Here is a 24,494-nt window from a genome sequence, read left to right on the forward strand (position 1 = left end):
ATTTTCAAAAACAGTCAGAATTTAATGTAATCAGATGGAAAATCAGATGACACACGAAATCGTGTACTTAGAGGTCGAGAAATACAAGCAAGAGCAAAAACTGTCAGATCTGTTCACACATGTACAAGGGGAAGTATAATGTTCTGGAGAGGAATTGTGATCCGTAAAAAAACTCCTTTAATTTTCATCCAATCAACTTTAATTGCTCACAGGTATGTGAATAACCTGTAGTCAGGCTCTGGAGAGGCGCAACAGGAGAAAATTTAATTTTATTTCTTGTTAATGGACCTCTACATCCCTTGTTTGGAGTGGCCTGCTTGCTCACCCGAGCTTAATCCTATAGAGTATTTGTGGGATAAGCTTAAAAGAAAAATTAGAGCTCGCCGGGATAATCCACAAAACACCGCACGGCTAGTACAAGCTGCTTTTAAAGGATGGAGCAACCTACCACAATAAAATGTTGATAGTTTGATTAGGAATGTGCCCACGCAAACTGAAGCTTGCATAAGGACTAGAGATGATAACACTGACTACCACAAAATACAAAAAAGTAAATAAAAACAAGTTAAACATTATTCGTTTTACATTGAAATTTTGTATGCTATTGACTTTAAAACAACTACTTTCAATTTGTTTGTTAAATACGTTATTGTTTTATTTAATTGTTATGTATTTGTTATTAAATTGCTTTAAAATAAATATTGTTTGACTTCGTGTTTTCGTTGTTTTAAAATCGCCCGAAATAATAAGGAATATCAGGTGATTCCATATAAGTTTGGGTGCGTGTATATTTATTATAATTTTTGTGTCTTTGGATTTGTCTTCCTCAGGAGTAAGATGAGTATTATTAAAACATTTTATTGTATATTTATTATACTTCACCTTGTCTGTTTGTTACCGTGAATTGTCATTAGGTACGTCCTAACCGATACAGACACAGTCCTCGTAGCGTATTTGGTATAGCATTCGTCCAGAGATCGTGAAGTCTTGAGTTCGAATCCGGAGCAATCCTATACTTTTTTTTATTTTTTTGAGAGCGGTAAGCACAAAATTAGTTTGGTGTTTAAAAATAAATTAAAACAAACTGTTTAAAGTATATTTATTTTTAAGAAACCATATAATAGAAGTATAACTTCCTACGTGCGTACAAAATACACACACATTCTTTTTTCCTAAAATTATTAATAAAAGAGTTATTACAGGTCCAATAAATAAAAATGATGTTCGGAATCAGTAATTTAGGAAAATCTCAGAAATTTTTTTTCACGTAGAAGGCTGTTATTGCATATTTGAATATGGTTTTTAATTACAAATAACTTTTCATAATAAAATTTCTTGACATTTTGAAATATAAAGGTAGTTTTCTCTTGAGCCAAATTAATATTTTTTGACATACCTCGTATACTGTTGACAAAATTTGATATCTGATGATTGCATCTTAGGTTTTAGACTATGCAGAGCACTTTATAAGGAATGACTTTTTTTCGTAAAATTGATATTAAAAAAGTTTCCCATATGGTTCCAACTTACGTAGACACCCTGTCTTGTAATCTATCATGGCTTTCAGCATCTCCAGAAAACAATATGGCTGAAATCCAAATAAAACTATTTAGTCTATCGACAGAGAATTGTTAAGATCAAATGGTTTTATTTTATACCTTTCCAAGAGCATATATCCTACATAAAAGCAAGATTGCATTGGAATTAAAACCGCATGTTTTAATGCTGCTGTCAATAATGCCACTCGGTTTTAATGTGAATCTAGCCTAAAATTGAGGCATCGTAGTGCTGTGTGTGTTGTATTTTTCTTTTGAAATGACCAATTCGTTTATATTTTAAGCACTTGCGACTTATTTCTTCCATACTAAATGTACTTCCACTTTTTACAACACACTACACCACTGTTTCGCTCTAAAACAAATGACCGACCATTTTGGATATGAAAGAAGAGGGGATGAGTTTAGTTTTATTGTTTCTAACAAGAAGCATAGTTGTCTTTACGATAACCAAATTGATTCAGTTAAGAGCGTTTGGTTTTAATATAGCCTACTAATTGCTTTTAAGAAAGCAACTTTAAAGAAAACTAAAAAAATAGTTTTAAGTTAAGGCGTATGTTTTACTGACATAATAGTCTTGAGATCAAGCAGTTTTAATATTAGGTTTTATTAGTCACATTAGAAGAATCTTTGAAATTGCAATAAAACTAAAAGGTAACAAACTAGAATCTAATAAAACCAAAGAGTCAGGAAGTTCTTAATAAAATTTAATAGTTTTAAAGTGAACTGAGAATAAACAATTTTAAAACTACAATAAGACAAATTATCTGTTAAGATTAATTAGTGTTATTTGATACTATTATTATGTACTTTAAAACTAGTGACAAATACTTAACAGTTTTAAAGTTCTGGCAGTACATCTACAAGGAAACTATAAAACCATTATCTTCTTATTCACTACAATAAAACCTTTATAAACCTTTAATAAAACTAAAATGTTTTAATTGTGCTACTTGGGTATGGTGTCCTAAATCCCTTCAAACTCTAGAATGTAACATGACTTAACAGTGACCTTGGGCACCAGGTGATCCGGGGGTCGGTTCTAATAGCGTTTTCGTATTGAGTAACCCCAAAATTCCCTCGTGTGATCTCTTTGCATCAATTTAGTGCCGAAATCCCCAAAAACTCCAGAAGATAACACGTCTTGCTCACATCATTTACTCAAATGGTTTGGGGAATAACGATTTTCAGGTTTCATTTCTCTCTCTTCAATCCTGACCCCCCGGAGGGAGTGTAGTGGTCGACGTGATGTCGTGTATTGTCCGTCTCCAAAGATCTCTGTCTCTGGTCATTTCTTTTAACTCATGCATAGGTATTTTGCATATTCCTGTTATCTGATCGATCCATCTTGTTGGGGATCTTCCTCGTGATCTTCGGCCTTCCACATTTCCTTGTATAATGAGTCTTTCCATGTTTTCTGTGTTGGCTCTCATAACATGTCCAAAGTATTTTAATTGTTGGAGATGGACTTTACTGGAGAGCCGTTGGCTAATTTTTAGCTCTCTTAAAATCGAATTATTTGTTCTATGGTCGGTCCAAGTAATTCGTAGCATTCGTCTCCAACAGAACATTTTAGTGGCGTCTATCTTTCTTCTTTCCGAATTTCTCAGGGTCCAAGATTCACATCCGTAAGTCAGTATTGGGTATATTAAGCAGTTGATCAACCTCATCTTTAACGCTCTTGAAATTTGACAGTCCTTTCATATTGTGGTCATTTTTGCTGTGGCGACTTTTGCTAGATCACATCTACGTTTTATTTCTTCCTGTAGTGACCCTGTGTTTGTGATTAATGATCCCAGATATAAGTATGAGCTCACCACCTCAAACCGATCAATTGTGGTTATATGTGGATGATTGTTATGTAGTCTATCCACTATCATGATCTTTGTCTTTGATATGTTTAATTGCAGATCAAATATTTGACTTTCGTTTTCAACCAGTCGTATAAGATCAATCAGCTCTGCTTGACTATTTTCAAGAGGGGCTGTGTCATCTGCGAAAGGTAGGTTGTTTATTTTATGACCATTTATTGAGATGCCTTTTTCCCATCATTCAAGTGTTCTTCTCATAATATGCTCTCCATATATATTGAATAATTGTGGAGATAGTATACATCCCTGTCTGACACCCCGTTCTGGATGAAATTCGTTTGAAAGTGTGTCAAGCACTTTAACTGATCCAGTAGTGTGTTCGTATAGTTCAGTTATAAGCGAAATAAGGTGTTGGGTACGCCCACTTATTTTAGTATTTGCCATAAGAATGTTATGTTTGTAAAGAAGTCATACAATTTGCAGCAAATCAGATACTAGGAAGGGAATGGTTTTAAAGAAATAAGGATTGGTTCAATTGTAAGTGGAGAAAATCTACTAGAAAATAAATTTTGCATATAGAAATATGCAATAAAGAAAAAGCGAAATCAAAATCCAATATAACCGCCCTGAAGAATTCAGTGCAAATAATTATAGCACTCAGACAGGAGGATGCGATGGTGTGATTCGTCTTTTAAAATTGCTCTTGAAAAAGTTACAAGAGATATAGGTAGAACTAAACAACGAGGTAAGATTTTTAATCGTCTTTCTTATTCTTTGACCCTTTGTCAGGGAGTGGTGACACTATAAATATTGTTAGCTTTCCTTCTTCATTGGCTGCATTTCTCTTTCAGATGGACTATTTCATGAAGGTATTATCCGTACTTCATTTTCAGATGTTTCCATTCTGGCGTTGAAGTCTCCAATCATATATACTGGCTCCATTTTTGGGATATTTTTTTTCAAGATTTTTTCATCTTGTTGACCGAAGCTGTAACGTTTAAAGATGTTATAGACATAATCGACACGGTCCATTAAATTATATAAGTAGACGTATCTACTGATAAATTAGGAGAATGAGGTTGACTGGTTACTGATTAAATAAACGCATGTCATGGTAACCTAATTTATAATACCTTAGGTAAAAAAGATGAAAAACCCTTGCTAAAGTGTCGAGGCAGAATGAACTTGTGTTTTTTATCAGTTTTTGTAGATAAAGTGATACTTATGTTGATAAAAACATCTATTATATTTAAATGATTACAGTAAAAACTGTTTGAAGAACTGTAGCGACACTAATTAAAAACACTGGATTGTTTATAAAGTGTGTCCCAAAAGTGGCGGAACGGTCAAATATTTCTCGAAATACACAACGAATCGAAAAACTGAAAAATAAGTGGTCCATAATTTTTTAAAACCTATTGAATAAAACCAAACACGAATCCCTCTCCACCCCCTGGAGGTGGATTCCTTGCGTAAAATCAAATAACTTTTATTCAATACATTTTTTCAAATTATGGATGGATGGCGCTATCCGAATTATGGATAGACTACGAAAAACCAAAAAACACGTACAGTGGAACCCCGATAAGTCGGCCCCCGATAACCCGGAAGTCCGGCTAACCCGGACCGATTTTCATCAGACAAAAATTTAACAAATAAACAATTTAACAATTTTATCAAATAAAAATGTATGTAGGCCAAATAATATTTCAGAGATAATGTGTATTTGTGTAATTTGAACACATAAGTACAATAGTAAAAATGATTCATGCACACGGCGGCAGCCAGAGCGACCGTCTCAGCTTATCGGAAAGAACAGACACCTGTCTGTATTCCTTTTTCTTTATTTATGTCAAACTGTCTTAGCATTGTTTAAAAAAGACGTGACTATTTAAAAATTCTTGTATTGTGTGTAGTACAGCCTATTAATCACTTCCGTTCTGTAATGTAATCGTGCTTCAGATTGTGTTTGCTTTGTCTACGTAATGGTAACAAAACGTAAAAATGTTGCAGTGACAATGGAAAAGAAACTAGAAACATTAGGTAGGATTGATAAAGACGAATCTTTAAAATAAATTTATTGCAGCATCATAATATGATATTATGCTACCATAGGTCTGGATCCCGCGTATTAAAAAAAAGTTGATTAATAGCAAGCTAAAAATTTATTAATAGCTTAAGGGTGTCTAGTCGGATAAACTTTGATATATGAGAACACTGGAACAGGGGCAGTTTTAATTGTGGAACAGGTCAAAAATTTGGAACGGTCAGAACACGAAAATGGCACATTTGTTTTGTCCGACAGAACAGACATAAACTCTCCGAACAGAGATTAAACTCTCATGCAAAAATCAGACTGCTATTTATCACCTGTCATAATTCCTGTCATTTGACATATTCTACATTTTCCACTCATTAAAACGCCAATTTGGTGATAAATAGCAGTCTGATTTTTGCATGAGAGTTTAATCTCTGTTCGGAGAGTTTAAGTCTGTTCTGTCGGAAAAAATACATGTGCCGTTTTCGTGGTCTGACCGTTCCAAATTTTTAACCTGTTCCACAGTTAAAACTTCCCCTGTTCCAGTGTTCCCATATATTAATGTTTGTCCGACTAGACACCCTTAAGCTAATAACAAATTTTCAGCTTGCTATTTATCAATTTTTTTTTGTACGCAGGATCCAGACCTACCATATTATGGTGTCGGTACATCTCTACAGTATGACTGAGTTTTTTACCAAGAAATGAACAAAACTCTACACTCTATACAACTATACGTAATTTAGATGTGTACTGTGCATATGTGTTTCATGTTTTTGTAATTGTGATGGAGGTTATTTATTAATTTTTACTATATTCTCCGGCTAACCCGGATTTTCGATAACCCGGATCGGCCGCGGTCCCGATTAATCCGAGTTATCGAGGTTCCACTGTATTTAGTATTTTTCAAAAACCTATCAAATGACACCAAACACGACTCCACACCCTGAAGGTGGAGGAGGGTGCTAATAAATGGGGGTTCTTATTTAAGATTTTAAAGTTACCCCCACCCCACCTTCAGCGGGTGGGGTGCAGGGTTATGTTTGGTGTTTTTCTATAAGTTTTTGAAAATATTAAACATAATATGTTGTTTGGTTGTTCATTTGGAAATGTATTTTTTGCGATATTAGACCGTTTCTATTATATACCTATATTATCACGATAAATCGTTTTTTCTGATTATAGCTCCATCTATCCACAATTCTAAAAAATGTCTCTCGAATAAAAGTTGCTTTCTTTTACGTAAGGAATCAAAATCGGCAATAAAAACTGGAGGATTTTGAAGTTGCCCCCCACCCCACCTTCAGGAGTGGGGTCGTGTTTGGTCCCATTCGAGAGATTTTTAAAAATTATTGAAAACGTTTTTTTCAATTTTTCGATCCGATGTTCATTTCGCGAAATATTCGACCGTTCAGCTACTTTTGGGATACCCTGTATATAAGTAAACTATAAGAATATAAGTATATAATATGAATTATTTTTTAAAACACACCGTAGAATAAATAATATGTAGTACCCCTATCATATAATACATCGTTATTTTTCAAAAATATTTATTCTTTGATAGAAGAAAATGTATCCCTATGTTCCACAGCTTTAGCCAATGGAATAAAGGCCAATTAGTGTGATGGTATGTGACCGACAGACGGTAAGCGAAGCAATCAACATCCGTGAAAGGAAAGGAGCTAAATCAGACGTATGTGTGTGTTGTGTTCAGCCCTCAGAAATGCATGAATGGCTCAGAAGCCGGGGCCCCAACAAGATAAGTTTGCGGTTTGTGTCAATAGAAAGGAAATGCAGGAAAAGTCTGCTACCGACATGGACGATACAAAGGATAAAGGATCTGGACTTGATACGGAACCGCTACACAAACTGAATGCCTGATGGGATCAACAGTCCTTTTCCTTTGAAATGCGGCGCGGAGACAGGGGAATCTCGTTTTACGTTTTCTAGTAATGTAATTTGTGTGCGTACACCTAGTGAATTCAGTAGTGATTGTTTTTGGAAGTTCTCGGGAACAATAGAAAGAATGCTTATTGTGCTGGATGCTTCGAGAGTTAATAAAATTTATTCAGTATAGCTGAATTAAAAATTCCGAAACTTTTGTACATCAATGTTTACCATTATATACAGCCAAAGATATCAGCTTTTAGCTACGAAAAGTATACGAAAAGTTTTGCAAAAATACACTCACCGGCACAAAATTCCGCCACCCAAAATTTTTTATTAAGTATGACAATTACAACTTTATTATTTGTGCTCCGATTTTCAGGATTCTTGCACCAGTTTGTAGGTACAGCTGGTTCCTAAAAAAACTGATATGACTCTTAAATGCGTATTTTGTAGAAAATTGAGCAGTGCATTTTGAAGGATAAAATTTGTTATTTACATACTGTCACTGTCACTGCCAAATCTTAAAATTTGTCAGATAACTTATTCTATTCAACCTTAAAAAATGGCTCCACATGCTAGCAAAATAACTAAGAGCAAGAATTGTAACGAAATTGGAAGATGTTTGGTCACTATCTGCCATAGCGAACCATTTTGACGTAAGCAGAACAACAGTTTTAAAACAATTCTTACTTTAATATATTGTTAAGTCGTTTGTTTTATTCCTTAATAACATTAAAAATAATAACAACCTTATTTTTTGTAAAAACTATCATTTATATCTTTATAAAATGCAGGAATTCAAAATAATATCAAAATTTAGACCTTAAAAATTATTACAATTTATGAATTAACATGTAATCAACTGTTTGTTGTTTGTTTGTTTATTTTATTATTTGTCTTTCACAATAAATATAATTTAATGTCAGACCTGTCAAAATTTGATTGGTCGGTATTTAATACACTGCTCAAAATGATCAAATCTTACTTAGAGTCGTATCAGTTTTTTTAGGAACCAGCTGGACATATGGCTGCCTCAGAAGTCAAACAGTGTAAGTCACATTCTCCCTAAAAAAAATGACTTATGAGATATAACACATATTATTATATATAATAATATTATTATTTCCTTGTTTTTATCTATAAATATGTTACCCACATTCTGATAAATAAAGACGGTTTATTTGTTTTTAATAACTACTTCTTCTTCTTCTTCTTCTTCGTTTTTTTGGCTTGCATACAAGTGTATCTGCCAGCACATTTCATGTAGGTTATGCGAGTTTTGCTCGAAGCAATGCACAACCTACGTTTTTATCCTTACAAGTAATAATATATATATATAACTTTTCTTCAAATATCCATTATTCCATTTAACTAAGAACAACCACATTAGCAACCATGCTCGAAAATATTTCTTCCTTAATAAAGATAAATTGCCATAATTTTACTACAATAACTATAACAGACAACACTAAGCTATTTCACTTTCACGAATTATAACTAAAAATTAACTTTTCTTTGGGGATTATTTAGATACCTTCAAATAAATTTTTCATTCTACATAAAACATCCTTCGGCGGCCATTGCCGCCAAAGGTCCCCCCTAATAACTACTTCTACAACTACTTTCAGAAACATCTTAGTAACTCATTTTAAACACTTATTGACTTACACCGATTGGCTTCTGAGGCATCGATGTACTGATATCGTTTGGTATTATGTATTCCATTATCACAAAAATTTTGCTTGCATGGCATTATACAGGGGTGAATCGAAGCGTTGTATTCTCCCCTAATTTTAAAAAATTCTGTGGAAAAATGAAAAAGCTGATTTTGTTTCATAGTCCTGTCATATTATCCTGGAGGCATCACTAAAATTTTGTTTTTTAAATTATCCGAATATCTCTTTTCTTGTAAGAGCTGTACCATTTTTTGTATATAAAAACACTGACGGACTCATAAAATAGAGGTTGGATTGATAAGATTAGAATGGCCCAAATGCAGCCCAGATCTCCGTCCTATTGAGCATTTATGGGATGAATTAAAAAAAACTATTCGCCGTCATCCTAGGCGTCCAGAAAATTTGGTACAGTTATGGCCCTGGTAGAGGAATATCGCGCTATTCCCCACGCAAGGATAAGACACCTTTATTCGATGCCAAACACATTGCGAGCAGTCGTGGCTGCAAGAGGTGGACATACCCGATATGGAATTGTTTTGTTTTGTTGTTAATTTAGTTTTATTAATTTTAGTGCGTTTGATATTTTTATTTAAAAAATCCTTCAAAGCTGTGTTTTTATTTACAGCTCTTACGAGATATGTGAATAATTCAAAAAACAAAATCTTAGTGATATTTCCAGGATAATACAAGAGGAGTATAAAACAAAATCAGCCCTCCATTTTTCCATAGACTTTTTTAAATTTAGGAGAAAGCACGACGCTTCCATTCACCCCCGTATAATGCCATCTAAGCAGAAATTTTTTGTTACCGGGATAATAACAAACGACAACAATACATGAACCTACAAACTGATGCAAGAATCTTAAAACCGGAGTACAAAAATAAGAAAGTTATAGATTGTCAAACTTAATCAAAAATTTTGAGTGTCGGAATTTTGTTCCGGTGAGTGTACATATTTGGAAAAATTAGCATTAATATTTTTCAAATTACTTACATTTAAGATGAGTATAACTTTGCATTCAAACAAACCAATGGTCGAAGCTTTTTTGACAGTTCGAAATAGGTATCTCAGAGGTGAGATTCTTTTATGATTCGATCGTCTTATTTGGTAATTTAAAACATTTACTGGTGTGGTTTTTTTCTTTCTTAGGAACACAAACAATCACAAAGTCCCAACACAGAACCGTGTGATGGATGGCCTATGTCTTACGTGGTATCCTAAAAAATTTACCTTGTAGTTTTCTCTTTCTTGGGAAAGCATAGCAATTACACTATCAAATAAAAAACTGTGTGAAGGATGATCTACCAAAGCAATGCTTTTCGCTTTAACTTCTTAGTAGTTATACTTGCGAACCGTGTAAGAGCTGACATGGTCCTGATTCAAAAGTCAGTGACGATTACACTTAACGAAAAAGGTACGTAATATTAATAAAAATGTTAATTCAGGCAAGAAAAGCAATAATTAATATTTGTCCAATTCTTGGTTTTATTGGAACAACAAAGCGATGTTCATCAATTCATTATTTTCGTTAGTTGATCCAATGTATTACGTGTATTGATTGGATGAACATCCATTTATTAATATATAATACTTTCATTATGTATACCATAATATCACTTTATTGATATTACGAACACTGTTCACTGTGCCAGTGAACATTATTCATTGAAACAACCACTTGGTTAATTGACCGACGAAGACTATTCGTTGTGTCAATAACAGTGTTATTTCTCCTAACGTATACTGCTTCATGCATCTAATAAATTTCATTTCAATTTCATTTCATTCATTGAAACAACCACTTGGTTAATTGACCGACGAAGACTATTCTTTGTTTCAATAACAGTGTTATTTCTCCTAGCGTATACGGCTTCATGCATTTAATAAATTTCGTTTATTTCTACAGCTATTTCCGTTTATTCTTGAAAGTAGTTCCGTTCATTCCCATAATAAATACGGTTATTCTGACAAGCAATTCTATTCATTCCTACAATCAGTTTCGTTCATTCCTACTATGAACGTATTTTATATTAATAATTACTGAATGCATTAGCTCAATATATGATAATAATTATTGATTAATTCATTTTGCAAATCCCCCTTTTTTGTCGTAAACCTAATGGACTCTACACTGTGTGATTTCCCATATGATTTCACTTATACAGTGCGCTGGAATAAGTGTTACCCCCACCTTATTAACTTATTTATTTTTAGCACATAAGCAAAACGCTCGGACAAGTCGATTTTTAAAATAATCAAAGTATATTATAACATCAATGTTTCGAACTTTACGCGATGCCTCTTCAGATGACAGGCACAACTTTGATTTTTTTAAATGAGAAAGTACATCATGTGACAGTAAAAGCGTTTGAAATAGTGATTCCAAAAATGTATAACAATTTAATCCTTTTTGACAGCACAGGTGCAAAGTTTCGATCGAATTCCTTTTAAACGCATTCATTTCTTTTGGAATCCTGAGAAAAATAATAGGTATTTTTGAAAAATTTAAACGCAGAATAAAATATTACATTATTACCGAGGGCTGAAAGTCCCTTAGAATAAACAAAAAGTTTCTTTTGAATGGTTTATTTGAAATTAAAAATCATACTAAATTTGTTTTTTCAACCCTGTGACTTATTAAAATAATCATTATAGAAGTTTTCTTAAGATAATACTGTAATAGTTTATTCTGGTTTAAATTTTTCAAAAATACTAATTAGTCTTCTCAGGATTCGAAAAAATAAATGCGATAATAGACACACGAAAATTGTCTTCCAGTACGGACTACACTTGGAAACGAAATGAAATTATTCGGTACTTCGGCAAAGAGTTCTTTTTTAAACAATGGTAACGCAAATAAGCTCGGGGTATCACGATAAGGAAAATCCGTTACATTTCAAATGGTCAAAACATTTATTGTTTCAACAACTGCGTTTATTGTTACCATGAATGCATTGATTGTGGTTATTAAACGCAGGAGTAGATTGATTAATTCATTCGTTGTCACAACAATCAGTTTACGTCTATGGAATAATCAAATATTACTCTATATTAACGACATTTGTACAATGTTTTAATGTAATCTGTACATTGTCATGATAAACCAAGATAATTGCTTTTTATCTACGGAATCAAGAAAGTGGTTTGCTGCCAGAATTACCACTATTATTTATTAAATATACGAAACTAACTTATTGGCTAAATAAATTGAGTGTTATTGATTAATGTACTCTAGTTATTTTCACAATTATTATTCAATCATCGTGACAATAACCAAATACATTCATCAATGTCTAAAAGTTCGATGAAACAAAAAATTAAATTGTTGTTACAACGAAATTCTATTCAATAATCACTATTAATCAATATTACGAACTAAATTTTTTTGAGTGTACGGTTGTTTTTTTAACCTATTCTTCATGTTTCACTTTTAACAAAACATATAGGTACAGCGCCAGCGTGTCTACTTAAGTTGGACACATATGGGAAACTTTTTTATTATTAATTTTACGAAAAAAAGTTATTCTTTATAAAAAGTTCTGCATGCCCCAAAACCTAAGATTCAATCATCAGATATCAAATTTTCTCAATATTATACGAAGTATGTCAAAAAATATGAATTTCGGTCAAGGGTAAAGTACCTTTATTTCTCTCAATATCGAAAATTCTTATGATATAAAGTTGTTTGGAATTAAAAACTAAGATCAAATATGCAATTAAAATTCTCCGCACAAACCTTATGGAAATTAGGTCCCAGTGGATTTCGTTCATACTTTGGGAAAATACACTTTGAAGCATCCTGATAAAAAGTTCTCATGGGCACCACTCAATCGTATGAAAGATTTTCAAGATATAGAGGCACAAACTCGGAAAATTATAAGATTTACTGGGTATTCCAATTCCCTGAGTTACTGGTTATCTGGCAACATGTAGAAGTTTGGATCAAGGAAAAGTACTAGTAGTCTAGGATTTTTTCCTGGCTATCCAATGGCGACCTTTACTTTGACCTTGACCTTCAATGGACGTCATCTTTCGAGGGTTTTCGGCATTCAATTGATATAAACAGATTACTCATGGATTTTTTGGGATCGCTAAACACGAATATGCCATCAGAATTGACCTCCGGAGGACGTGGTGGCAAGGACTGCAAGGGACGTCATCTTCTAGAGTTTCGAGAGTCTTCGGCATTTAATTGATGCAAATGAATTACTGGAGTGTTTTTTGAGGTCGTTAAACACGAATATGCCACCAGAACCGACTCCCGGAGCACCTAGTTTCCAAGGTCAATGAAAGGATCTCCTGGAGTTTCGAGGGTCTTTGGTGCCACATTAATGCAAATGGATTAGTTATAGGTTTTGGGGGTGTCGAACACGAATACGTAATCAGCACAGACTCAGGAGCACCTGGTGCCTCAAACAGGTTATCTTCTGGAGTTAAAAACCTAAGAGTAGTCCATTTGATTCCTCCGATACTCCAGAAGATAACCTGTTTTAGGCACCAGGTGCTCCTGTGTCTGTTCTGATAGCGTATTCGTGTTCAGCAACCTCAAAAACCTATAACTAATCCGTTTGCATTAATGTAGTACCAAAGAACCTCGAAACTCCAGGAGCCCCTTTCGTTGACCTTGGAAACGAGGTGTTCCGGGAGTCGGTTCTGGTGGCATATTCGCGTTTAGCGACCTCAAAAAACCCTCCAGTAATTCATTTGCATCAATTAAATGCCGAAAACCATCGAAACTCTAGAAGATGATGTCCCTTGCAGTGGCCCTGGCCTCCACGTCCACCGGAGGTCTATTCTGATGGCATATTCGTGTTTAGAGATCCCAAAAACCCATGAGTAATCTGTTAAGGTCGAAGTAAGGTCGCCATTGGATAGCCAGGAAAAAAATCCTAGACCACTAGTACTTTTCCTTGATCCAAACTTCTACATGTTGCCAGATAATCAGTAACTCAGGGAATTGGAATACCCAGTAAATATTATAATTTTACAAGTTTGTGCCTCTATATCTTGAAAATCTTTCATACGATTGAGTTGGGCCCATGAGAACTTTTTATCAGGATGCTTCAAATGGTATTTTCCCAAAGTATGAACGAAATTCACTAAGACCTAATTTCCATAAAGTTTGTGCGGGGTACTTTATGGATACCCAACATCGTTTTTAATTATGACAAATATGATAACTCGTTTATTATTTATTTTACGAAAAAAAGGTATTATTCATAAAAAGCTTTGCATGGCCTAAAATCTAAGACACAACCATGATATATCATCTTTTATTAATTTTATACGAGGTGTGTCAAAAAATATGAAATTCGCTCAAGATTATAGTACCTTTATATTTCACAATATTTCAATTAGAAGGATGTAATTGCATATTGAAACATAGTTTTTAATTCTAAAAAACTTTTTTGATAACCGTTTTCAATATTGTGAAAAATAAAGGTATTTTACTCTTGAGTGAAATTCATATTTTTTGACATACCTCGTATAAAATTAATAAAACGTGATATCTGATGGTTGCATCTTCGGTCTCAGGACATACAGAGCTTTTTGTAAGGAGTACATTTTTTTCGTAAAAGTAATAATAAAAGAGTTATCGTACGTGAAACAAATAAAAACGAAATTAGTGTCAATAAATTTGAGAAACATTCGGAAAATATTTTTTCCAATTAGAAGCAGGTAATTGCATATTTGATCTTAGTTTTTATTTCCAAACAACTTTTCATAATAAGAATTTTCGATATTGAGAGAAATAAAGGTAATTGCTCTTGAACGAAGTTAATATTTTTTAACATACCTCGTATAATATTGACAAAATTTGATATCTGATGATTAAATATTAGGTTTTAGAGCATGCAGAACTTTTTATAAAGAATTACTTTTTTTCGTAAAATAAATAACAAAAAAGTTTCCCATATGTTTTCAACTTAAGTAGACACGCTGTATATTATACTTTTCTAGTTCTTTATTATTATCTCAGCAATTAGGTATATCATAACCCATGTCATATCAAATAGTGTAAACAAAAAACGATGCCGACAATCTACTTCTTCTTCTTTAAGTGCCGTCTCCTGATCGGAGGTTTTTTTTTTTTTTTTTTGTTTTTTATGGCATTGACTTGGGTGTCATTTAGCCAGTCACAACTTTTTTTTTTGTTTTCTGTTCATACGTAAGGAAGGCAATGAGGTCCTTAGAGTTCCATAGCAAACTCTTCTACAGCTCTCTACTCAGTTCAAAAGCTGGCCGCTATGGACTGTCCATGATCGGAGGTTAGAACTGCGGAAAACACTTCCCTACTGGACATGCTCTCCTCAAGGAACAATACGCAATAGGATTTTCTCATTAAAAATTCATAGGAAAACTATTTACCGGAGAAACTGAAGCAGTCAACCATATTTTGTAATACCAAGATGTACTAGATTTTAGGAGACAAACACTTTATGGATATTACCAAGTAACTTGTACCTAACTTGAATGTCTAACCCCGACTTTCCTTTATAAGAAAAATATATAAATATTTTTATAGAATTGTACAATATTTTGTAGTAATTTATTTTAACTAATATATTAATTATTACATAGACATGGAGTGGCAATAATTGTTAATATAATATCTAATAGAGCAGTGAAAGGGTTTGTCCCCATCTCAGAAAGAGTAATGTTACTACAATTAGAGACATCTCACGCCACGTTGAACCTGATACAAGTATATGCTCCTACGACGAATGTCAATGAAGAAGAACTAGAATTATTTTACCAGCATATCGAAGAAGCACTGAAAAAAACAAAAAGCAGAGAAATCACGATAGTCCTAGGTGATTTCAATGCAAAAATTGGAAAGGGGCAAAGCGGAAAATGTGTAGGAAAATATGGTCTGGGAAATCGCAACGAGAGAGGTGATCGTCTACTACAATTTTGCCAAGAGCAGAACTTCATTATCACAAACACAGTTTTCAAACTACCCAACAGACGACTGTATACATGGCGATCGCCCGCAGATTCATCGGAGAAAGTAGTTAGGAACCAGATAGACTACATTATGATAAACGAAAGATACCGTAATGCTGTTAAAGCCGTAAAAGCATATCTCGGAGCAGACGTGGCCTCAGACCACAACTCACTTATCGCCAAAATTACACTCGCACTTAAAAATATTAAAAGAAATCAGAGAACAACTACAATAGACATAAGCAAGCTTAAAGAACCCAACGTAAAAGAATGTCTTCAACACGAACTGCATAAGAACTGTAGAGATCTGAACATAGACAGCAATGACATTGACAAGCACTGGGAGCAACTAAAACATTGCATACTAGAACCTTGTAAAGATATACTAAAGACTTCCACAAGGAGAAAAGAGGAATGGATGAATGACGAGATACTGAATATGATGGAACAACGGAGACAATATAAGAACAAAAATGACAATAAATACAGGGAGATTAACCACGAGATAAGGAAGATGATAAAGCAGGCAAAAGAAAAACACTTTGAAGAGAAATGCAAAGAGATCGAGGATCTCCAAAAAAGATACGATCTATTTAACCTACATAAGAAAGTCAAAGAAATGGCTGGACTAAGAAAGCAAAATCTAACTGGTGCACTTCTGGATAGATACGGGGTCGCTATAACAGAGACCGATGAGAAAGTACAACGTTGGGCAGAATACATCGCTGAATTGTTCGATGATGAAAGAGGGTACCTGGAACACATAGAACTTACTTCAGGAGAAATAGGTCCATATATTACAACGGAAGAAATAATACATGCGTTAAAAACAATGAAGAACAGAAAAAGCCCAGGACCTGACATGCTTCCTATCGACCTTTTAAAAATTATAGATGAGCAGCATATTGATATTTTAGTGGTACTCTCGAACAAAATTTATAGCTCAGGCACATTACCCAAAGAATGGTTGACGTCGATCTTTATTTGCCTCCCTAAAAAGAAAAACGCACGAGAATGCGGCGACTACCGCACCATTAGTTTGATGTCCCATGTGCTAAAGTTGCTACTGAAAGTCATCCATAACCGAATATATCATAAACTAGACATAGACATTAATGATACGCAATTTGGGTTTCGCAAAGGCCTGGGAACTCGTGAAGCTCTTTTTTCACTTAACATACTTATACAAAGGTGCCTGGACGTCAATCAAGATATATATGCGTGTTTTATTGACTATAATAAAGCATTTGACAAAGTACGACATGAACAATTAATGCATGTTCTGGAATCAAGGAAGCTGGACTACAATGACCTCAGGATTATATCGAATTTATACTATAAGCAACGAGCAAAAGTACGTGTTAACGATCAGCTGTCGGAGGAAATTGAAATCAGACGTGGAGTGAGACAGGGATGCGTGTTGTCGCCGGTTCTTTTTAATGCCTACTCGGAAGAGATCTTGAAAAAAGCTCTGGATGGTGAAACAGCTGGAATAAAGGTAAATGGAGTTCCCATTAACAACATTAGATATGCGGATGACACTGTCATCTTAGCTGAAAATATTGGGGATCTTCAGAGGCTGGTGACCAGAATAGCAGAGTTTGGAGAAGAATATGGGCTAACAATGAATGTCAAGGAGAAAAAGTTTATGAGAATATCGAAAACTCAAAGAAATAACGAAAATCTCGTCATCAACGGATCCAATATCGAACGAGTCGATCAATATGCATACCTTGGAACAATGATCAACTCCACAGGAGATTACTTACAGGAAATCAAAATCAGGATAGAAAAGGCTAGAGCAAATTTTAACAAAATGAGGAAAGTGCTCTGCACAAGAGATTTGAAGTTGGAGCTAAGAGTTAGGTTGGCTAGGTGCTACGTTTTCTCGACTCTGTTTTATGGAATGGAAGCTTGGACCTTGAATGCTGCATCAATGAAAAAACTAGAATCATTCGAGCTGTGGGTGTACAGAAGAATTCTGAAAATATCGTGGACAGAACACGTTACAAACAAAGAGGTTCTGAGAAGGATGAATAAAGAAATGGAAATCCTAAATACCATCAAAACAAGAAAATTGGAATATCTCGGACATATTTCACGTGGAGAGAGATACAGCTTGCTCCAATTGATTATGCAGGGAAAGATTCAAGGAAAGAGAAGCATAGGGCGACGCAGAATATCGTGGCTGCGCAACCTGAGAGAGTGGTACGGATGTACATCAAATGAACTTTTCAGAGCAGCCATCGCTAAAATACGAATAGCTATGATGATTGCCGACCTCCGCCGCGGAGATGGCACTTAAAGAAGAAGAAGAATATTTTTTTTTTATATTTTATTCTGGCCTTGGTTCAGAACCTTTAGCCACGTAACTACATAAGAAGAATATATTAATATCTTATATTAATATAAATTTTATAGCTTACTAAATTTTTATATTGTAAGTAGGTCTGTATATTAAAATTTCAATATCCCTATAGAATCGATCAGGAGCTAGATAAGTGAATAAATAACGATATCTTTATGAGGAGTTTTTGCATATTGTATTAACAATCCAAATTAAATTAAATTTCTGAGCTTCTTCGATGTTATCATCGCATTAATTACCGTAAAGCTCGTACTCAGAAATCCTGAAGCGAAGTACGCTTCAATCTCATTACGATGAAGTGTGATTAATAATAATCAAGCTTCTTGTTCGCGTTATCCTTTGTGCCTTGAATTTTATCAAGAATGGAAGATGCTATGCTATTGTTTTAATGAAAATCCATATACCTAGTCACTGCCATTATACGGAATATGCTGTATCCAATATAATCTATAATTATAAAAAATATTAAAATTTAGATTTACTTTACGTTAGTCTTTTATTTTAATAATGCGCTTTCAATATGGAAATAAAAGATAATTCAGAAGAAATAATAAAAAAGAAAAAATGTAAGAGATGACTCCATAAAATCATTGTTATAAAAAAACGTAGAACAGAACATAAAAATGGTGAATATTTAAAATAAAAGCAATGTAGAAACTAGCTGGAGAAAACTTAAAAAAAATATATACTGGGCGCTGCCCGAGAGGCCCTCGGAACGAAAATCATAAACAAAAACAAAAAGTGGTCCCATGCTTCGGGAAAAAATAAAAAATCATATAACTAGTAGTGCAAAAGAAGCCATTGGAGAAAGAACAATTGACTTAAACAGCGGCAGAAACCAAAAACCATAGTTCACACAGGAAGTCAAAGATTTAGCAAAAGAGAAAAAAGATGCATACGTAAGATATATTAACAATAGGACCCCAGAAGAGTACCACAGATATAAATCAGAAAGAAATAGAACAACTAACAGAATCAAAGATCTAAAACAAATATATTGGGAAAAATTCTCAAATGTCATGGAACATGATTTACGAGGAGGTCAAAGGAAGGTATGGAACATGCTGAGGAACAGGAAGAAGCCGATTACCGAAGAATTACAAATTAACGCAATAAAACCAGAAGAATGGGTAACTCATTTCGAGAATCTATACAAAGACGATAACGACGATAATAATGAAGTACAAAGAAATGACCTAAAAAACATTCACCAAGAAGAAACAGAGAATGACAACATCACCCAAGAAGAAGTAAACAAAGCAATCAAAAGATCAAAAAATAGAAAATCACCAGGTCCGGATAATATACCAAATGAATTAATTAAATACGGAGGTACAAAAATAATAGAAGAGATAACAACATTATTCCAAAAAATTGTAAACAACCTGACAGTACCAGAGGAATGGAGAGAGAGTATAACAATACCCATCTACAAGAAAGGCGTAAAGACAGATCCTACGAACTACCGAGGAATTACACTACTCAATTCTAAATCAAAACTATTGACAAAAATTATATCCCAAAAAAATATATAAGAAAGCCGGTGTATCGAAAGAACAACAGGGTTTTCGCCCAAACAGATCTACAATAAACGCTATTTTCATAATGCGACAACTAGTTGAGAAATCAATAGAATTCGACAATCCCATGTTCACATGCTTTGTAGATCCAAAACAAGCATTCGACAGAGTACGATTAAAGGACGTGCTCACTATCCTCGAAATGAAAAACATAGGTCAGAGGTATATAAACATAATGAAAGAGCTCAATAGATCCAACAAAACACGAATTAAAACCACACACGGGCTCACGGAAGAAATCAAAATCAGTGCAGGCATTAGACAAGGGGACAGCCTCAGTCCATGCCTATTTAATTTAATAATGGATGAAGTTATAGGTAGTGTTAACATAATGAATCAGGGATACAAAATGGGTAACCGAACCATGAGAATACTTTGCTACGCAGATGATGCAATCTTAATAGCCGAAAACGAAGATGACTTACAACGCCTACTACAAAAATTCAAAATAACCGCCGAAAAGTATAACCTGACATTATCCAAAGAGAAAACCCAATCGATGGTAATATCCAGGAACCCAATTAGATGTAAATTAGTAGTGGACGACCATATAATCGAAGAGGTAATGGATTGTAGATACTTAGGTGTGCGACAGGCATCTGTGGCAAGAATCAAAACAGCAGGCAACGAAAGCAGCGAGAATATCTGGTTTCCTGAGGGATATAATCTGGCGGAATAAATATATGAGCACCGAAAGCAAAGTCCGCATTTATAAGACATTTGTTAGAACTGGTATCACACTCAGAGGTAGAATACGGAACGAAGACACATTGAGAGAGCTAGGCGTTCAAGACGTAGTGAGATGGACAAGAGCGCGACGACGCATGTGGAGAGGACACGTAGACCGGATGGACCCTGAACGTATGGCGCATTGGGCTAAAACACAGAAGCCCAACACCAAGCGACCCATAGGAAGACCCAAAAAACGATGGTACGAGAGTTAGAGCTCCGGATCGCAGCAAAGACTGCAACAGAAGAAACAGGACATAATAATAATAATAATAATAATAGCTTTATTGCCCAACAGTTTCCCATTTATAGGACAAATACAGAAAAAAAATCACATAATTCATTAGTATAACATCTACAAAGTAATAGTAGAGACCTAATCTAAGTAAAGAGAAGCCATTTTTAACAAATCATTAAGTGAGCACGAAAAAATATCACAATGATTGCAAATACTATTATAATTCTTACACATGACAAAAAGAGGCGATTTAACTAATATATTTGTTCTTGCTCTTGGACACTTAAATAAAACGTTTGATCTAGATCTAACTCGAGGAACGTTGAAATTAATTTGTGCTAATAAATCACTACAGTCAATACTGTTATGTAATAATTTATACAAAAATGTTAATGAACTAATTTCTCTCCTTAATTCTAAACTAACCATGTCAACTCTACAACATAATGTATTATTATCACATCCACGGTTAGGATAGATTCCATCAATTTTAAATATCAGATATTTTATAAGTTTTCTCTGTACTTTTTCAATATCTTTTGTATAACAATTATATATAGGATACCAAACTAAACTGCAATATTCTAATTTTGGACGTACTAGAGAATAGTATAATAATTTTATTGGTGTTATGTTGGTGAAGTTTTTGCAATTCCTAATAATGAAACCGTACATTCTCATAGCTTCAGAAACTTTTTGTTCAATATGCAAATTGAAAGTTAACTTGCAGTCAAAAATGACACCTAAGTCTTTGAGGCTATTACATTTTTCCAAAACAGAGTTCTGAATTATATAGTTAAAGTTAATTGTCGTCAATTTCCTGCAAAAACTCACTACTTTACATTTTGCAGAATTTAATAGTAGTTTGTTATTAGTACACCATGTATCAATAGCAGTTAAGTTACGCTGAAGTTCTAAACAATCGCCAATAGTGTCGATCTTACAGAAAATTTTCAAGTCGTCCGCAAAACACAATTTTTTACAGTTAATTTCTTGAAACAAATCATTAATATAAAGTAAAAATAATAACGGTCCTAGATTGGAGCCTTGCGGAACACCAGACTTAGACAGAATTAAATCTGACTTAAAGCCATTATAGAATACATACTGTCTCCTTCCTATTAAATAACTACCAAAGAATTTAATTAAATTAACAGAGAATCCTAAATTTGATAACTTGGATAATAAATACGGATGAACCACCTTATCAAATGCCTTCGAGAAATCTGTATATACGACATCAATTTGTCCTTGTTCATCTAATACTTCAGAAATAAATTGTGTCATCACTACCAGGTTTGTGACGGTAGATCGTTTATCTATGAATCCGTGTTGAAAAGGTGCAATATAGCCGCGAACACACGGATATATACGATTATACAGAACAATCTCGAAAATCTTTGAGAAGTTACACAACAGAGAGACAGGTCTGTAATTAGATATATCAGATTTAACTCCATTTTTAAATATAGGACATACTTTTGACTCTTTCCATATTTTAGGATATTTTCCAGTTTCCAAAGACAAGTTAAACAGTTTTTGAAGCGGTTTGACAAATATTCGTGTACAATCTTTAACTAGAAATGCTGGAATCTTATCTGGACCAGTCGTCATTTTATTTTTTAATCTTTTAAAAGCTTCCAGAATTTCATTTTCTTCAAATTTCAAAAAATTAATGGTTGGTAAATTAAAACCCTGAACGCTGATGTCCTCTGGTTCATTATTGTCAGTAGATACATATACTTTTTCAAAAAATGTTTTAAAAGCGTTGACAATATCCTGGGGATTATCAAAAGTATTTCCCTCATAGCACATTTCACCTGGAATTCGCGATGACTTATTTTTAGTATGTACATAAGACCAAAATGATTTTGTTTCAATGGTAATACTGTCTTGAATGTTTTCAATGTAATTGTTATATGCAGTTTTAATTTGCTGTTTAATAACTTTGCGCAATCTTTTAAATTCTATGTGATATATTTCGTTTCCTGTTTTTCTATACTTTTGACGGTTTTTGGCTTTGAGTTTAATATTTTTAATAATATCTGAGTGATACCAATTTGGATACTTATGTTTATAATTTTTGTATACCGGAACATATCTATCAACTATTGTATACAATATATTATAAAATTGCTTTAATGCTATATTTACATCATCGTAATTATCTAAAAAGTCCCAATTAGTTTGTAATAGTTCAGAATACAGAGAAGTGAAATTTGCTTTCCGAAAATTATACATTTTCGAATTAGAATTTGGTAAAAACCTAATTTCCTTTTTTCCCAAATTATTAATCTTTATCATAAGTGCAGGATGATGACCATCTTCTTTAACCAGTGAAGAATTATCATGAATAATATCACATTTCTCTGATGACATTACTAAATCCAACAAACGACCTAAGTTATTAGGCACATCATTATATTGAACTAAGTTAAATAAACTTAAAAAATCTAATACAATTGATGTTTTTTTATCTAATCTGCTTTGATCTACAAACTTGGTACATTGAAGTCACCTAATATAACAATGGTTTCATTAAATATATCCAGTTGTTCTAAACATTCAAAAAAGTATTCGAAGTCTTCAGAACTTAACTTATCAATAATATAAAGAACTAAAACATAAAATTTTCTATAACCAACACAACATTTTACAGCTAACATATCGATTAGGGGAAACTGTAGATCGTATGTGGATACATCGATAACAGACGATTTAATCTCCGTCTTCAGCGCTAATAAGACGCCTCCCCCAGTGGTTTTATCTACAACATCAAATTTTCGATCCTTTCTGTACACATCGTATTGATCAGGAAACAACTCTAGACTGGACACATCCTTGTTCAACCAGGTCTCACTTAAAGCAATAATGTCATATTCACCCTCACTTACACTAGTATAAAACTCTGAAACTTTAGAGTTAAGACCACGTACATTTTGGTAATAACATATAAGTTCACATCCTACAACACTGTCCGGCTCTATTGGTTTAAAGGCACTACCTTGGGTATACCATTCATATACTTGATTTTGAAAGATCCATTTCCACTCGCATTCATTACATTGTTGTAATAATTAATTTGATTTCTAGTTCGATCAAATGACATTGACACATTTTTGTAGTTCCCATTTCTTAGAAATTTAGCTTGCCGTATTAAAGCAAATACATCATTTTCATCATCTAATATGACCTTAATTGGTCGAATTCGCCCTTGGTTAACTTGCCCAAGTCTGAAGAGCTTAATGTTGGCAGTATTCACATTAGGACTTACGCTTGAGATTATTTTTTGAACTTCAGACTTATCGCTAATCTTACGATGATCCTCAGATAGTTGTTGATCCTGTTCCGGCACACCAAAGAAAATAACATTTCGTTTTCTTTTTATTTCGTTCGTTGATTTCTTGTATTATTTCTTCCATTTCTAGTGGGTTCGAAGAAGATTTCAAAATCTGGTTATCATTTTTTAGGGCTTGTATTTCAGCCTGAAGTGAGAGAATTAATGATTTTAAGTCCTTAATCTGATTACCAATTTGTCTACAATTTAGGACAATAATAGGACATAGTCCTATTACAAGAAGTAGAAGAAGAAGAGGAAAAGTGGTCAACAAAAACACAATGGTTTACACTAGAGGTTAAACAAAAATGTAACCAAA

Source organism: Diabrotica virgifera, chromosome 2 (genome assembly GCF_917563875.1).
Source record: "Diabrotica virgifera virgifera chromosome 2, PGI_DIABVI_V3a".
Taxonomy (NCBI): domain Eukaryota; kingdom Metazoa; phylum Arthropoda; class Insecta; order Coleoptera; family Chrysomelidae; genus Diabrotica; species Diabrotica virgifera.